Consider the following 17078-nt stretch of genomic DNA (forward strand, 5'->3'; position numbering starts at 1 on the left):
TGAGATTTGTTTTCTCGTGACATATTGTACTTTACATTTCTGGTAAATTGGAGTCGATACTTATAACAAATCTTTATGAAAAAAAACCCAAATAACGTAAAAAATTGTAAAAAAATGCATTTTTCCAACTTTGAAACTTTTTTGCTTATACAGAAAGTGGTTATACCACATAAATTATATATTAAATAGCATTAGCAACATGTCTACTTTATTTTGGCGGCATTTTTTAAACGATCTTTCATTTTTTTAGACAATAGAAAGCTTAAAACATAAGCAGCAAATTTCCAAATTTTCAGTAAAATTTCAAAATCAGATATTTTTAGGGACCTGTTCAGATGGGAAGTGTATTTGAGGGGCCTGTATGTTAGAAAGCCCCACAAAGCACCCCATTTCAGAAACTGCACCCCCCACACTCTGCAAAAGCATATCTAGAAAGTGTTTTAACCCTTTAGGAGAGTCACAGAAATAAAAGCTAAGTGTGTAAGAAATTTGAAAATTTTAATTTTCCGTGCAGAGATTTTATTGTAATCCAATATTTTTCATATTTATAAACTTATTACCAGAGAAATGCACCCCAATATTGATCGCTCCGTTTCTGCAGTTTTTAGAAATACCCCATATGTGGCCCTATTGCGCTATTTAACGCAACCACAAGCCTCAGATATAAGGGAGCGCCTAGTGAATTTCAATAGCTCCGTTATATTTGGTCATTTCTGACTGTACCACTTCAGGTTGGCAGAGGCTCTGGGGTGCCAAAACCTAAAAAACACCCCTAAAGGGACAACATTTAGAAAACTAAACCCCTCAAGGAATGTTACAAGGGGTGCGGTGAGCATTTGGACCCCACAGGTGCTTCACAGATTTTCCTAACAATATGGTGTGAAAAAAGAAAAATTAATTTTTTACACTAAAATGTTGTTCTAGCCTTCAATTTTTCATTTTAACAAAGGGATAAGAGGAAAAAAAAGACACAAAACATGTAGTGCAGTTTCTCCCGAGTACGGAAATACCCAATATGTGGACATAAAGTGCCAAGCGGGCGCAGCACAAGCCTCCAAAGGGAAGGAGCGCCAATTGACTTTTGGAAGCTGGATTTCACTGGAATGGATTTCAAGGGCCATGTCGCATTTACAGAGCCCTCGTGCTGCCAAAACACTGGAAACTCCCCACAAGTGACCCCATTCTCGAAACTACAACCCTCAAGGAATCTAACAAGGGGGGCAGTGAGCATATGGACCCCACTGGTGACGGGCACAAATGTAGAAAAATGTGACGTGAAATTGAAAATTTTTTCACTTTCACGGCACATATGTGCCCGTCATCCAGGGGTCCATATCCTCACTGCACCCCTTGTTAGATTCCTTGAGGGGTGTAGTTTCCAGAATGGGGTCATTTGTGGGGGGTTTCCAGTGTTTTGGCAGCACGACGGCTCTGTAAATGCGACATGGCATTCATCATCTGTTCTAGCCAAATCCAACCTCCAAAATCCAAATGGCGCTCCTTCCCTTCGGATGCTTGCCCTGCACCCACATGGCGCTTTATGTCCACATGTGGGGTATTTACGGACTCAGGGGAAATTGCTGTACACATTTTGTGGCTTTTTTTCTCTTTTAACCCCTTGTGAAAATGAAAAATTCAAGGCTAGACCAACATTATAGTGTAAAAAATGTAATATTTCATTTTCAAGCCACATTGTTACACATTTGTACCTGTCACCAGTGGGGTCCATATGCTCACTACACCCCTTGTTACATTCCCTGAGGGGTGTAGTTTCCATAATGGGGTCAATTGTGGGGGGTTTTACTGGCTTGGCAGAACAGGGACTTTTTAAATGCAACATGGCCTTTGAAATCCATTCTACCGAAATCCAGCCCCAAAAAGCTAAATGGCGCTCCTTCCCTTTGAAGGCCCGTCTTGCGGCTGCATAGTGCCTTAAGTCCACATGTGGGGTATTTCCGTACACAGGGGAAATTTCTCTACGCGTTTTGTTTTGTTTCTTCTCTTTTAACCCCTTGTGAAAATGAAAAAAACAAGTCTAGGTCAATGATTTAGTGTAAAAATTAAAAAATTTTACACTACATGTTGGTCTATACTTGATTTTTTCCCTTTTCACAAGGGTTTAAAAGAGAAAAAAAGCTCAAAGCGTGTAGAGCAGTTTGTTTCGAGTACGGAAACACCCAACATGTGGACATAAAGCGCATTGCGGCCGCAAGACGGGCCTCCAAAGGGAAGGAGTGCCATTTGGCTTTTGGATTGATGGCTGGATTTGGCTGGAATGGATTTCAAGGGCCATGTTTCATTTACAAAGACCCTATGCTGCCAAGACAGTGGTAAACCCCCACAAGTGACCCCATTCTGCAAACTACACCCCTCAAGGAATCTAACAAGGGGTGCAAAGAGCATATGGACCCCACTGGTGATGGGCACAAATGTGGAACAATGTGACGTGAAAGTAAAAAATTTCATTTTTTCACTTTCACGGCTCAAATGTGCCCGTCATCAAGGGGTCAATATCCTCACTGCACCCCTTGTTAGATTACTTGAGGGTGTAGTTTCCAGAATGGGGTCAATTTTGGGGGTTTTCCACTATCTTGGCAACACAGGGCCTTTGTAAATGCGAGATGGCATTCACCATCCATTCTAGCCAAAAGGCGCTCCTTCCCTTTGGAGGCTTACCCTGCACCCGCATGATTCTTTATGTCCACATGTGGGGTATTTCCATACTTGGGGTAAATTGCGCTACACATTTAGGGCGTTTTTTACGCCGGACTTAAAAATGCCCCCGCAGCTCCGGCGGTACGGGGATTTATGTAGAGGGGGACTGCCTGTACATAAATCCTGTGCGCGCCGGTGCGCACCGCTGAAAACCTACGCCAGCTGAGGACTGGAGTAGGTTTTCGGCGTACATTTGGGCGGAACGGATGATAAATCGCGCGGACTCTGAGTCCGCGCCCTCCGTTCCGCCCACTTCCCGCCTACTTTCCGCCCCCTTTCCGCCCCCTGGCGTACTCGGCGGAAAGTGCCGATTTGCAAATATTTTATTCGCAAATCGGCCATTTGCGTATAAAATAATACGCAAATCGCCACTTTCCGCCAAAAATCATCCGTTCGCCGTATGATACATGTGGCATTTAGTGTTTATTTTATCTTTTAACCCTTTGTGAAAATGAAAAAATAAAGACTAGATCAATGATTTAGTGTAAAAATATATATTTTTTTTACACTAAATGTTGGTCCAGCCTTGATATTTTTCATTTCCAAAAGGGGTTAAAAGAGAAAATAAATGCAAAACATATAGGGTAATTTCGAGTACGAAAATACCCCACATGTGGACATAATGTGCCATATGGGCACAGGGCAAGCCACCAAAGGGACAGAGCGCCATTTAGAGGCTGGAATGGAGGACGGAGGCCATGTTGCATTTACAAAGCTCCTGTGCTGCCAAGACAGTAGAAACTTCCCACAAGTGACTCCATTCTGGAAACTACACCCCATAAGGAATCCAACAAGGGGTGCAGTGAGCATATGGACCCCACTGGTGTAGAACATGTGCTGTGAAGATGAAAAATACTATTTTTTTAACTCTCACAGCACAAATGTGCCCGTCACCAGGGGGGCATATCCCCGCTGCCCTCCTTGTTAGATTCCTTATGGGGTGTAGTTTCCAGAATGGGGTCACTTGTGGTGGGTTTGTACTGTCCTGGCCGCACAGGGGCTTTCTAATTGCATCATGGCATCCTCTAATGGGAATGGGGGCTATACCTATTTAGTTGGGGAAAAGGGACAATTTTAATTAATTTGGGGGTATTGGGCCAATTAGAAGTTTATAAAGTTGAAAAGGACAGGAGTCCATCAAATTCAACCTGTGTTGATCCAGAGGAAGGCAAAAAACCCTCAAGAGGCAGAAAACAGTAGCCTCATCACAGGGGAAAAATTCCTTCCCGACTCCATAATGGCAATCAGACTAATCCCTGGATCAAAGTGACCCCTGAAATAAGAATAAGGGACAGAATATTGAAAATTTAGAACTCCAATGACGTGTGGTACGCCTTGAAGCAATCCTTTATGCAGAGGCCGGGGTGATCAGGACAGGTGTCACACTGGTAAATGCTGTCCTTCCTGATCCCCCTTTTGTGGCACACTCTGCACTTCTTTTGGGATCTCCCCTTTTTTCCAGTGTGGGGGACTTCACCTGGAAAATGTTGTCCCTCTACGATACAGGGTCCTTCATATCCAGAAGCACTGGGGCCCGCTCCGTGGCTGCAGAATATCAGGGCTTTGATTACTGCTTTCTGGAAATCAAGGAATTTCCCCTGATGGCCGGCACATCGGTACAACACAAAAGCGTTGTACATCGCTGTTTGTACCAGATGTATGGCCACCTTTTTGTACCACTTTCTGGTTTTTCGCGTGGCGTTATATGGTTTGAGGACTTGATCTGAGAGATCAACTCCTCCCATATACTGATTGTACTCTAGAATACAATCAGGTTTGTTCACCACGTTCGTGGTACCACGTACAGGGACAGGGGTGACGCTATTCCTGTGAATTGTGGTCAGAATAAGGACATCGCGCTTGTCCTTATATCTGACCAACAACATGTTTTCACAGAAATAGGCCTTGCACGCACCCCTTCTCATCGTTTCTCTAACAGGGTGACTTGGGAGGCCTCTTTGGTTTTTTAGGATCGTGCCACAAGCTACTGTAGCTCGGGCAGCGAGTGACCGAAACAGGGGGATGCTGGTATAAAAAAATATCAACGTACAGGTGATAACCTTTATCCAGCAGTGGGAAGATTAGTTCCCAAACGATCTTCCCACTAACTCCGAGGATGGGGGGGGCATTCTGGGGGCTGGATTTGGGTGTCCCTACCCTCATACACTCTAAATTTGTAAGTGTACCCTGAGGTACTCTCACAGAGTTTGTAGAATTTCACGCCATACCGCGATCTTTTATTGGGAAGGTACTGGCGGAAATGGAGTCTTCCTTTGAAGCTCAGGAGGGACTCATCTACTGAGATGTATTTCTCTGGGATATACATCTCAGCAAATTTGGATGAGAAGTGCTCTATGACCGGCCGTACTTTGTACAGTCGGTCATATGAGGGGTCATTTCGTGGGGGGCACCTTGCATTGTCATTATAATGCAGGAATTTTAGGAGGGTTTCGAATCGTACCCGTCCCATGGCCATTCTGTAAAGTGGGGTATTATATATAATATCCCCACTCCAGTATTGCCGCATTGTGTTTTTTTTTTACTAGGCCCATGTGCAGCAGGAGCCCCCAAAATTTAGTCATTTCGGCTGCATCAGTAGGGGTCCATGCCATGGGCCTAGCAAAAGAAGAGGAGGGGTTTTGGGCCAGGAATTGGTGCGCGTACAGATTTGATTGCGCCACCATCAAATTTGCAAGGTCACCAGAGAAATAGAGCTTGAAAAAGTCTATTTCTCTGAGACCTGTGGGGTTAACCTGGATTCCCGCCGTTGCCGTAAAGCCAGGAATCCAGGGCTGATGATTTTGGGGGTCTGGGGTCCAGATGGGGTCACCTGTCTGGGGGACGGGGGGCGGGATGGGGTCACTTGTCTGGGGGACGGGGGGTGGGATAGGATGACGTGTCTGGGGGGCAGGGGGCGGGATGGGATGACTTGTCTGGGGGGCAGGGGATGGGATGGATTGACCGGGGGCAGCCCGAGACGTTCTCCTTGGACGCAGTGGTGGATAATCATCATCACTGGATGATGATGATGAGGATGAATGGAGGAATGAAGGATCCCCCCATTCATCCTCACTGGCTGTTTCGGTGTCAGAGGTGATAAGTGCGTACGCCTCTTCCACCGAAAATCGTTTCTGTGACATTTTTATACGGGGATTGGGGTAGGGGGGTATGTAAATGTAATGTGGTGTAGTGGTGTAGTGTAAAGCTTTATTAGATGTATTGTAATGTAATGTGTGGTAGTGTAGTGTAGTGTAGTGTTTTGTGTTTTACATGTTTTTCACAGTAAGGGGGGGGGGGGGGAGCCTACGCCAAAAAAAGAGTTGCTGATAAATGCCGTACTTTTCAGCAAACAGTGGCGGTAGGATATAAAAAAAAAGGGTGAAAAGGGGGGAAAAAAAACCTACGCCAAAAAAGCGGAGTTGCTGATCAGCGGCGCACTTACGTGCGATGCTGATCAGCACTCAGCGGCGAAAGGGCGCAAAAAAAAAAAAAATGCTATTTCTTCACCCCAAAGCCACTGATTAGTGTATGATATACACTAACCAGCCGCTAGGGGGCAGTACTACGTACCTGACGGAAATAGCCAAAGATCTCCAGAAAAAACGCGACAAGACCCGAACGATGACGTGGAAAGAAGCCAACGCCGAACGAAGAGGTGGAAAGAAGCGGACGCCACGGAATCGCCGATTCGCCGCACCGGACGCTACGATCAGGTGAGTATGGCGCACTACACACCACTAACACCTGCTCTGCTCACCTCAGCTAACCGACTGAGGTGTGCAGATCAAAGTAAAAATATTTATTTTTACTTTGATCGCCGCTATTGGCCGGCCGGGCTTGGCCGGCCAATAGCAGCGATCTGGGGGGTGGCACCATGGCCCCCTCTAGTATACACACTAATGATGATTGGTGCTGTCTCGGACAGCACCAATCATCATTAAATTCCGGGTCCCCGGGTCACCGATGACCCGGGAAACGGAAAATCACTGTAGTTGGCTGATTTGGATAAATCAGCCAATTACAGCGATCGTCGGCACCGAGGGGTTAATCACCCCCCCGTGCCGGCCAGCTACGGTGGTCTGCTGTTAGTAACAGCAGCCATCATTACCCGATCGCCGCGTGTTTACACACAGCGGTCGGGTAAACATCGGGCGTAAATTTACGCCCTGGTGCGTTAAGTACCAGGCTGCGAGGGCGTAAGTTTACGCCCGATGTCGTTAAGGGGTTAAAAAAAATAAATAAATAAATTGGTGTACCCTTTTAAGTGAGAGGACTAAGTTTAATTTGTGTATAAAATGTTTTACAATTGCCCTCTGTAAGACAAGATTCTAGAAAATGATTTTAAAATCTTGCTTCCCCAGTATCCCCATCTTGCTTCATGCCTGTCAATTACCCAGGCTTCATGCTGGTGACACTTTTCAATCATACATAACCTTTAGCCTATAGCCATGTAAGCTGGACAGAAAGCACTGGGGATTCGTGACTGAACCTGAGCCTTGCCTCTGTTCGTCATTCTCATAATCACAAATGACAGTTGTCATAATTCTATTGTTCTCTGCTTTGAGCAGTTTGGTTTATTCCAGAGCAGGTTACAATGTCGTATTCCACATCTCACACTTACATGGACTACTATAAGAAGAAATCCAATAAATGTAAAGGTGTTTAATCCAGTTGTAGCATTTGTAACAAAATATCACTTCTTGCTGGATCACAGAACAAACATTAATACTGGTTCTCACCTTGCTAGTTTAAAACCTTGCAATGTTAAGTGTCCTATTGAGCTCTTACTGTTACCTGCTGTGCTTGATATCATATTCGGTGAAAAACATGATTACCTCACACTTCAGCTCCAGAAAGAATTGCATTTTCCCTGCTGGGTAAGTTTTAAATTCTAAACAACATGTATTAAATCTGTTTTATAAAGGGTTTACCTTTTAAATGCACCCAATGTATAGCACAAAATATGGAAGGTCTTGATAGAAAATCAATTTCAAGCATTCCATTTGTAACATTGGAGATGCATTTGCATTTTATTTTTGGGTTCAAAATTTGGGTTCAAAATTTGGGTTCATCTCACACATGTATAAGGAAGTTTGGACCAAGAATAATAGCAAAGTAAATTAACACAGCCTATGTTCAAGCCACATTTACAGTACAAAGCCAACTAGACATCTTTTGGTGCATAAAAGTGGCACATTGTGCACCAAGATAGAAGTGTTAAGATGTTGAGATGCTTTTTGTCAAAGAGCTACATGCATCACAATTTTGATGCATGTACAAAAACACAAAAAAAATAAAATAAATTAGAACATTTATAAAATGCATCAAATTTATAAATGGATAACAATAAAAATAGACAAAAAAGGGAAAAAAAACCTTGGTCAGCCCTCCTATAACACCATTCACACTAAGCAGTGGCATGTTGTTATAGTTAATAATAATTATGAACATTATTTGCAGGTGTCATTATCAAAAGATAGCCATCTTTTAGTGTAATTCTGACGGCTGTCCAAAAAGATCTCCATAAAACATAGTGTGAACATACCATTAATCTGTGGAGCTTTTGATCCCCCACCTCACATCTATGCCAAATAATAATAATAATAATAATAATAATAATGATAATAATAATAATGTTTCAAGAAAAGATAAAAATGGCAGAATATTGCAATTTTTGAAAATGTATTTTAACAATGAACCAGATGACAGTGTTGTCTAAGTCAAAGTTGGGCTAAATAAAATTTTAAGAGGGGGCGTTCTTTTTGTGGAGGGAATGTATTCAAACTATAATGATCTCCTGTACCATTCTCCTGTCATAGAGAAGTAGATCTATGTGAATAGTCTGTAGACAATTTCTTTGTAAGTATTCAATCAAACTACTCATGTTCTATTAAGAATGGAATGTGGACTTCCTGCTGATGTCAGTGATGAGCAATGAACATGCATAAGCAATAATAGGATTGTGACTTTGATCTCTATGCTTTGTGCATACTCATAATCTTAAAGAGGTTGTATTAGATTAGTTACAAAGCATTCAGAAAGTCTTTAGACCGTTTTAATTTTTTACATTTTGATATATTGCAGCCTTGTGCCAAATAAAACTAACTAAATAAATAAATAAAATAAGTCTCCTTTCATTTTGTACTCTGTGCTCTGTAATGAAAATCTGAAAACGGAATTTTAGAAATGTTTGCTAATTTATTGACAAACAAAAACCCTAAATAATGTTATTTACATGAGTAATCATGTTTGCATACATGTGGAATAATCATATTTATGGCCATAACATGACTCGTATCCTGAGTTTATCAGCATTTGGCTCCTCCAAAGCTCTGTTTCTAATTGGCGCTTTTCCATTAACTAAATTCCAAGGTAAACAGAAAGTAGCTGCTATAAAGCTGTCACACACACACACACACACACACACATAAACTCATACACGCACACAGAAAACATGTTACTAGAGGAAACGGCATCACTGAGATTATTTTTTTTTTCTTTCTGCAGCTAAAGGAGGTAGCTGTAACCCAATCCCTCAGTAAAGTTGATGATCCCTCCTTTATTGCAGCTAAATTTGTATCAATGAAACATGAGTGAGTGCAGAAAGCAGAGGAGATTAATAGGATTCCAATAATAATTAAAAAAAAACATTCTGTAATAATGTGCATTAAAAAAATCTCTCATAACTTCATGGCAGAATAATAAAAAATGCTTGCAGTCATAATAATAAAGTGAGAAATAATAAACTAAAATTAAACATCAAATGGTCTAGGTGTATTCATCTGAAGTCAATCAGGATGTTTCATATCTCCATAATGATTTCGTTATGACAACAATGTTTCATCCAACACCACTGACTGTATGCTTATTAGCTCCAGTTAGACAAAAGTAGCATGGATACAAATAAAAAAAAAAAAAATCCTGTCTTTTTTAATTATCTACCACTGAACAAATAGCTAATTGGAAATATCTGTTCATGAAAACCCACAAAAATGTCCATATAAAAGCCGTACCATTTTTACATTTCATTTGACAGATTTCAAAACATTTTGCATTATAGAAAGAAAATAATTTCAAATGGTTGAGAAAGGAAAAGGTTGGTTTCATAAGTAGTATATTTATTACCGCTATTATGTTATGAAGGATTTGAAAGGATAAGAATAAAAATAAAAGGTTCTCTGTGACCTGAAATGCTTGTTAGTTTGATTACGAGAAAGTATTTCAAGATATAAATATTTTGTGCCTGTAACTACGACTTGTACTTCATTTTCAATACTTGTCATGGCAAGTTGTGTTGTTCTTTTGCCTCGAACGCTAAAACTCCTTGAGGGCTTATAGACTGCTACAGCTTCCTTAGATTTAAACATTTTAAAATTTGATTTATAATTTCCTACCGATCTGATGTGAATGTAAAAATTAACTAGACCATTAAACATCCCTTTTTAAAATGTTTATATGAGATTTTATACATGTATACAAACATTTATTCTCCAATATATAATTCACTATGTGTGCATGACTGAAAACATTTCATTCTGCATTTGTTCTCTCCGCATGAATCTTTGGTAAAATAATTGGTGTCATATTTGTGTCATAGACTGTAATAATACTGCTTTCATCTTTTACACTTTGAAATATACTTAGATTCACAAGTTTAAGTAATGAACCATAGATAATGTTGCTTTATGATGTCTTTTGTGATCCTAATCTGTGTAAACAATGCCAACATTTATACAATAGACATAATATATACATTTTATGTCCTAATATGTTATATATTACTATTACTTTGCTTTTGTTTTCTTTTGTGATTTCAAAAGTAAAAACACAATAACAAATGGAGCTGTGTTTCTTATGTTTAATGATGCATAACCCTGTTAACTACTGTATTTCAGGCATTTTTCTCCAAAGTATGTATGGGACCGGGATTCTAAAAGTAGTACCTACATTAGTAACTCTTCTCTAAGGACAATCATGTTACATTGTTTATTGTGCCTTTGCGGGCACCCAATAACTTTTCACTTGCTTGGACTATGTGTCTGGCTGGCTCTTTGTTTAAATTTCTAGTATCTTAAGCCAAGGCCCTTTTCTTATAACTTTTACCTGTTGATATATTTGACATGATAGGCACGTGAGCACTGTTATTTTTTATTGCATTACAGTGTGATGTTAACTTTTTATTAGTGCAGTAATTCTGCATGCGATTTTGCAGTATAACACACACAATAAATAAATAAATAAATAAATAAATAAATAAATAAAGCTACATCTTTAACTCTGTGGTTCTGCCCCTGCATGAAATTGAAACCACAGTAGGGAAAAGTACTGTATGGGGGCAGGTTGGCAGCGTGGTACTGGTGGTCATGAGTGATGTGCTTGCCCAGCTTCCTGCCATCCATGAGTGCTTACAGAGCGACCTGACGACAATAAAGAGCCCTGGTGTCCACCAGTGCTTCTGGGGGGGTCTAAGGATAAGGAGCCCTGACATTCACAAGTGCTTATGGGGGGGCCTGAGGAGGAGGAAAATACAGTGTCATGGCAAGCTGCTTAGAGGCTATTAAGTTTGGCTGGGATGAGGAGCCATTTCCATGCCATTCATTACCATCATACTGGGAAGCCATTTTTGACCTGGATGCTCCAGTAAATGACCGCAGTATCAAAGTCCCAGAGAGGCTGTCAAGCAATGTTGAACATGCAGCTGTCCCAGAGGGTCCATCAAGCGGGCCTGAGCGTGCAGGAGTTCACCAAGTCGTCAAACCATAGTACACATGCAGCAGTCCCAGAAAGGCCTGAGCATGCAGCAGTCGTACTGAGGCTTTGAAGCCATACTGAGTGTGCAACAGTTCCAGGGGCCTTAACCCTTAGACGACCTAGGACGTACTGGTACACCCTGAAAGTCTGTGCCCAGACGACCCTGGGCGTACAGGTATGTCCTAAGCTATGAAGGGCGCTCCAGAGCAGAGTAGTGAGCAGCCGGCGCCTCACCGTTAATGACAGGCTGCAGCAATCGTGCTGCAGCGTGTCATTAACTGCTTAAACGCTGCGGCGTTTAAGTGTAATTGACAGGGAAAGTCCCCTGTCACTTACCGATCGTAACCCCCGCAGTGTGACTGCGGGGGTTCCGATCGCTTAAATGGACCGCCGAAGGTCTCTCACCTGCCTCCATGTGGTGCAATCAGTGATCTGCTCACTGAGCCTACACAGGCAGGCTCAATGAGCAGATCGCCTATCACACTGCTCATTGCTATGCCTATGGCATAGCAATGATCAGTGTAGTAAATGAAAGTAATGAATGTACAAGTCCCCCAAAGGGACTTAAAATGTGTAAAAAGAAAAGTTAAAATCACTAATACACTACCCCAAAGCCCCTCCCCCAATAAAAGTTGAAATCACCCCCCTTTCCTATTATATAAAGCATATAAAAATAAATAAATAAACATATAATATACCGTTGCATGCATAATTGTCCAATCTATTAAAATATAACAAATGTCTTTGTGAATGGTGAACGGCGTAGACGAAAAGAGGGGAAAAAGTGCGCAGATTACCAATTTGATGTTACATTATATATTTAAAAAAATAAAAAGTGATCAAAACGTCCGATCTTCACAAATAATATATTAATGAAAACTAGAGATCATGGCGGAAAATAATGACATCTCATACAGCCCCATAGGTGAAAAAATAAAACCGTTATAAGTGTCACAATAGGCCCATTTTATTAATAATTAATTGCCAAAAAAAGTATTTATTAAAAAAATAATAATAATAATAATAATATATGTATATATATATATCAGTAGAGAATCTGTGTAAACCTGCATATGGTTGTGTTCGGGATGACCTATAGAATAATGGTATCATGTCACTTTTACCACATAGTGCATTATGTAGACACAGGAACCCCCCAAAAGTTACCATGTTGCATTCTTTTTTTTACAATTTTATAAATAATAACTTTGGGATTCCATCATACATGCTATGGTAAAATAAAAGACGCCATTACAAAGTACAACTCTTCCTGTAAAAAACAAGCCCTTACATGGCCCTGTGGATAGAAAACTGAAAGTGCTAGAGCTCTTAGAAGGGGAGGAGGAAAAAAGGAAAGCGCAAAGATCAAAATTTGCGTGGTCCACTGGGTCATTTTAGGCCTGGTCCTCAAAGGGTTAAAGTATGCCTGAGTGTGAAGCAGACCCAGCGAGGCCACGGAGCACCCCTGAGGGTACAGAGGTCCTAGAGAGGCTGTGAAAGCATTGTTGAGCATGCAGCAGTCTTAGAGTGGTTGTCAACAGTCCCACAATTTTGCAATAGTCCCACTGAGGCCATCAAGCCATATTGAGCATGCAGCAGTCCCACTGAGGCCATCAAACTCACCTGAGCCCCTTCCAAATGGCTTAGGCCCAGAACACTGTTAAAGAGACCTGGTGAGGAGGTGGAATCAACACCTATGTTGGTCTACTGCAATCAATCGGCTGGTTTTGTTGCCCTTGGCACCTCCTTAATCATCAAAACAATCTGGGGTGTGGATGAATGAAGAGCCACAATAGGCTGTGCAGGCCCTGCTAAAGACCCTTGAGGATTCGTGATTGACATCTTCGCCAAAAGCAGAAGCCATCCATTTAGCAGCCGAATCCACCTCACCAGTCCTTTCTTTTTCTAAATTAGTCCCAAAGCCAGCAGACACCATTTCATCTTCTACTCTACTGGCAGTCCCCAAATTGGTGGAGAACATTTCAACTTCCCCTCTAGTGGCTATCTTAAAGTCAGCAGACACTTTCTCATCTCTCATCTGGTAGCAGTCCTCAAGTCTTCAGACAATATATCAACTTCTTCTCTAATTGCAGTCTCCAAGTCATTAGACACCGTCTCAACTTTTCCTCTAGTGGCAGTCCCCAAGTCGTCACCCACCATCTCACCTTCTGCTTTAAAAGCAGGGAAAAAGTCAGAGTATACCATCCCTGTTCTGCTTAGGGGCAGTGCAAAAGTAAGGATAAACCTTCACACCTTTTACATCCACAGACTCCCAACTGTGTGTGCCTTCAGAAATAATTGGATGCCCAGATGTGGGTCCGTAGGTTGAGGTCTCTGGGCTCTACATAAAGGAGGCACCTAGTAGAGACATCTAGAGAGCCTCTGTTATGAACCCTTTAGGAAATTCAGTTTTCTGTTATTTAGGCCAATTGATCAAAGTTGTACCATGTTGGCAACATGTAACGTCTAAGAAAAGTGCCTGGTCATTACACCATGTACAGTATGTGGCAGTAAAACTACCCATTTTTATGGGGGGATTTAGCTTTGGCGGGGTTTAGTTTGTTAAATGTGCAAAAAGTGGAAGTCCACAGCTCCAAGTTAAATATAAAGTCTTTATTAGAAAATACTCTTAAAATTCAGTACACAGAATAAAAAAAATGCCGACGCGTTTCAGGACATGGTCCCTTAATCATGGCAAATTCAAATGAATGTTACAACTTATTTATACAAGAGGACATGACCGCATGTGGAAAGATACACATGTGGAATGAGAACACATGATGTTAATAAACTTACAATTGAGTAGTCATCAGTGATCACAAAAAAGATATAAAGATTGCACAAAAAAAAAAAAAAAAATCTTCTCTTTTTTTTTTCCTTTTCCTTTTTTTTCTTTACCCCTTTCCAAATAAAAAAAAAAAAAAAAAAAAAAAAAAATAATTGTGATAATGTATATACAATAACAGAGTAGTACAAAATCCCCAAATGAAAAACTTAATAAATATAAGAGAGATCATTTCTATAGTTTAGCCCATGGGGAATACGTGTGCAAAGACGCAATATCCAAAATGCCTCCCGTTTTCTCAGTGTGTGAACAAGGTCACCGCCTCGCGGGGGTAAATGAACCTGTTCAATAGCACACATAGTGAGTCCAGTGCACACACCACCATGTACCTCAGCAAAATGTCTGGAAAGACCAGACATGGACTTGCTGGATGTGCGCGTGCGCACCGAGACTGCATCTGAGAGATGTTCCGAGAATCTTGTTTTGAGTTTGCGCTTGGTTGAACCTACGTATTGTAACCGGCATGGCCCACATTCAGCCAAGTAAATAACAGAAGTAGAATTACAATTAAGAAAAGATTTAATTGGGTAGGAGATGCCGGTCACAATAGAACAAAACTCAGATTGCTTAACACAGAAACGGCATAAAGGGCAGCGGGGTTGGGCACATCTATGAAAGCCTTTTATGTGAAGCCAAGTTTGGCTAACCTGTTTGTTGTGTTGGAGTACACTGGGTGAAAGTATATTACCCAGTGTAACACCTCTGCGCGCCACACATCTGACACCTGCAGATAAAATAGCTTCGCAAGTGGTATCCTGATAAAGTAATGGAATGTACCTCCGCACAATATTACAGATAGTTTTGAATTGTGGGGTAAACGGTGTGGAGAAAACCAGGGGGGATGTACTGTGAGAAACATTGATAGATCGTGTATTGCGTGATATTCTATCTTGCAAATGGAATGTTCTAGGGTGTTTTTCTGCTATAGACTTAGCCCTATGTATTACACGCATGGGATAACCCCTGGATTTCAAACCATGTATCAGATCCCTACATGCTGAATCATATAAGGATCGATCCGAGCAGCTCCGGAGCGTCCTTATGAATTCCTCAATGGGAAAATTTTCCACAACGTGGGGTGGATGGTTACTGGACGCATGTAACAGACCGTTGCCTGCACTGGGTTTACGATACAGGGAACTCTGTATTTTGCCGCCCTGTCTATGAAACAAACAATATGGGATCTGGAGAAATCCAAAAGCCAACAACTCAGACTTTGGTGGGACATTACCTCGCTAAAACAGTATCTTGAAAAACAAATGATCCCAAGAGGCCTGAGGATACGTAAACCTCCCAATCCTGCTGAGGGAGATGATTACGTTACAGAATGGAATGAGGCTCTAAATGTATGTTCATTCACACTCATGCGGATCATCATTGCAAGGGAGGAAAAAAAGCTTGCTGAATGTGAAAAAAATATTGCAATGCTAACTACTACCTCTGAGCAATTTAAACATGTTCCGGACTATGATGTTTTCTTACAAAAAAACAATGATACTATCGCAGAGCTTGAAGCCTATATTGTGGACCTGAAAAAATCCAAGTTCAACAGGGATTTGAAAGACTATGTGTCCAAAACCATCTACACCTGGCGAGATTTTCGCCGTGCTCAAAGAAACTCCAAATCACCGTCTATCATGAAAAATAAAAACTCCGAGACTGTACAGAAATCTGTTACCTTCAGTATCACAGAAGGTGACACTACGGACACTCAAACGGAGTTTTCAGAATCGGACGATCAGGCTTATTCATCCCAAACATTGCCCCGCAAATCAAAGAAAAACCTGCCGCGCCAGTTCCCTCGTCCTAATACCCGTTCATATTACAATGCTAACAATGCCTCTGAAGGACAGTCGCTTTCAAAAAACGGGTACGGACAAGGAGAGCAGGGAGGAAACACCGGGCGGGAAAAACAAAATCAGCGGTGGAGGAGACGCTGACTACCTCTGCTTCTCTAGATGTGTATAACATGTCTGCCTGTATTCTAACTTCTGCTCATTTGGACGTTCTCAGGTTGGGTTTGTCTTTTATTCCAGAGAATAATTTTAGTGTGTACCAGACGATACAAGATGTTAATAAATTTGTCAGATCCCTAACTGTTAAAAAACATTTTTTTCTCTCAAGACAGATGTGATATAGAGGTTTCCGACACTAATTCTAACCATATATGTGATCTTAATCAGGTTGGCCGGGACAGTATTCCTTTGAACATGTCATTCAGAGATCAGTTAGGGGTCCAGTCTCTGCTGGATCTTCAGGCATGTGCGGCATCCACTGCAGATACGGTTGACAATTCGATTAATAGATTTCATATACCTAATCCGTCCTTTTATCCTATTCAGTCACGTATTCCTGCAATGGATGTTTTTCAGCACAAAGTTGAGGAAGCATTGGTGGATTTGGAACATAATGTTCCCAAGAACAAGCATACTGGTAACTTCTCTGGCATACATAGAAAAGCATTAATAGAACTGAAGAATAACCCCAATATTGTTATTCGTCAGTCGGACAAAGGGGGGTCGGTAGTTGTATTGGACAAGTCTCTTTACATCAGAGAGGTTAATAAAATCCTCAATGACACCAATACATATAAAATTCTGTCATCCAACCCCACTGATATTGTCTCCCACAAACTTGTGGAGGTCTTGGATGTGGGCATGGAGGCTGGGATTTTGGACCAGAAATTGTTTGATTTTCTTTTGGTTAAAGATCCTATGGTCCCCATTTTCCATGCCTTACCCAAGACCCACAAGGAGTCATTTCCACC

This window comes from Dendropsophus ebraccatus, chromosome 5, assembly GCF_027789765.1.
Source record: "Dendropsophus ebraccatus isolate aDenEbr1 chromosome 5, aDenEbr1.pat, whole genome shotgun sequence".
NCBI lineage: Eukaryota > Metazoa > Chordata > Amphibia > Anura > Hylidae > Dendropsophus > Dendropsophus ebraccatus.